The 2,500-nt window shown below is 32.8% G+C and overlaps 1 protein-coding gene across 3 annotated transcripts in view; it reads right to left on the bottom strand.

Moving 5' to 3' along the window:
- LOC128250601 (uncharacterized) overlaps positions 1 to 2,500 on the bottom strand; it is a 33,738-nt gene that overhangs the window by 4,142 nt on the left and 27,096 nt on the right. The gene's annotated exons all lie outside the window — the stretch shown is intronic.

The raw sequence follows: 2,500 nt of genomic DNA, 5'->3' as shown, positions 1-2,500 counted from the left end.
GTTTTGATTAGGCCCTTAATGTTTAAAGTGAATGGGGATGCGTACCAGAGAATTGATCTCTACATCACTTTTGCTTGGCAAATTAAGGGAAATGTAATTCCTGGTATATGTAAGAGGAGAGTTGTAGGATTCGATGTTTATATATGCTTAGATCGAGTATTATATGTGTGAGTGCAGGGTGGATAAGATTGTCTTATATGAGGTCCTTCTAAGTTTCTGGTGGTGGTATTAGTTTGTCTATCTATAGTGGGAGGGTTTAGGTGTCCAAAAGGTGGGCATTCTACATTTTATTTCCTGTTAATAGATGATAAAATGATAAATAAATTAGGGGTTAAGCTAAAACTAATCTTTACAATTTTATGGTTAATGATTTTGTTGTATCTATTATCAATGTTAAAGTGTGTATGGATAGCTTTGAATATAGATTTAACTATGTTATTTTTAATTTGCATAGCATATGGAATAATAAACCATATTTATAGATAAGCTTTCTCAACTTTGTTTACAACTTACAATTGTTATTTACTTCCTCACCTTATTCATATTGTACTTTATTTACATTGTAATTTACTCTAAAACCTTTATTTATTCATCTTTTATTACTCTAATTCTATTTACATACTCTGTCTGGACGGGACGCCAGTCCATCGCAGTGTTACTCAAAAAACAGGAAGAAAGAGTGAGAGAAAGTTGGGGCAAAAGAGTACAACAGGGGTCGCCACCACCCCTGCCGGAGCCTCGTGGAGCTTTAGGTATTTTCGCTCAATAAACACTCACAACGCCCGGTCTGGGAATTGAAACCGTGATCCTCTGACCGCGAGTCCGCTGCCCTAACCACTGGGCCATGCGCCTCTACACACATATATATATATATATAATCTTTATCCATCCAGGTTTCATCATTCCTTTGTAGCCATGTTCAATGATTGCCTCTCTCAACTATTGCCTGGATTTCTTTCAAACTACTACAAAACTTATAGTTTATCTTGTACAACTGCAAATGATCCAAAGAGTGGGTTGAACCCTTGGAATCAAAATGATTAACCCTTTTCATACCAAACTACTTGAAAAAAACGCCTAAGACTGCCTCTCACTTTATGATAAAAACTTCCTGTTTTAAAGTGAATTAAATTAAAACCTTCAATCCAAATTTCTTGTTAATTTATATTCCAAACACCAACTTAATACAACAAACTCATTTTACTAAATTCTTCATTATTTTCAAAATGGTTTTAAATATCAGGAGTTGTGTATATTTTCAGGGAACACTACATATATATATATATATATATATATATATTCATAAGAGTGGTACAACAAGGTACCGATATTTACTGGACAATAGCAATCGATATAAATACGACGCTATTGTCCAGTAAATATCGGTACCTTGTTGTACCACTCTTATGAATTTATATATATACCCTTATAGGGCTATTTTTTGCTGGAAATTGATACATTTGTATTAATACATTTGTATTGAAATATTTTTCATATATATATATATATATATATATATATATATATATAAAATAAATAAATGCATCCTTTTAAAAGCCTGAGGAAATGTTAAGATATTAAATGTTTTGAATAAAAAATTATTTCCCAAAAGGAAACATCCATCCAACTTCTTGACGTTCCAAAAGTCTGCTGATCAGAGTTTGGAGACAGATCTAATACTAAAAAATTATCTGTGGAGCAGTAAAAAATTTTGTCCAGGAGACCCCGTCAGTTTAATAACCAATCATTGCTCTATGTGGTCATTACTTGCCAGAAATAGGAACCAAATAGCCTTTAAATAATACCGTACATCATTAAAAAATAAAAGTAGTAAATACTGAATAAATCTAGTGCTTGATATAGAATGTAGTATTTCTGAACATGAAATAATCATCAGGGTTGGTTATGGTTGGAACGTCTTTGACGATCGATTTGTCTGATCAGGGCTAAACAAAATAACAACAGCAACAAGAAATACGACGTGGGTGTTTTTAAGTAGACGTTTGATCTGCCAAAGAAAGCAGCCAAATCCATCCCTGTAGTCACAAATGAGAAAAAGGACCACATTAGACAAAATGGTTCTAGATAAAATATGAACTGAAAAAAAAAAAGTAAAAAAGAGGTGGGGGTAGAGACACATGGCTGTAACACCATTTGTTGTTTACTTACTGTTCTATTATGTATTTTCATTTATATATTATAAAAAAGAAGACCGGAAGAGTTGGGAAATTAACCGTGGTGACAGTTCATTAAAAGCAAAAGTCGGTAACGTGAGTAATATTGAACCCTAGTGGGGGAGGTCTATGTGACTATCCAATAGATCGATAAACACTTGGAATAATTTTAAGCATTAAGGGTATGGAATTATTTAACAAACAGAATCAAGAAGAGAGTGGGTAATTTAACTTATTTCCACCCAATTACCGGTACAAAAATAACTAGTTTTCACCAAATATTTCACATTAAATATTCCGACTATATCAATTGAACAGCACTGAAC

The sequence above is a fragment of the Octopus bimaculoides genome, chromosome 23 (genome assembly GCF_046866305.1).
Source record: "Octopus bimaculoides isolate indiv1 chromosome 23, ASM4686630v1, whole genome shotgun sequence".
NCBI lineage: Eukaryota > Metazoa > Mollusca > Cephalopoda > Octopoda > Octopodidae > Octopus > Octopus bimaculoides.
The sequence above is the reverse complement of the archived record's forward strand: the minus strand, read 5'-3'. Positions and strand labels throughout refer to the sequence as shown.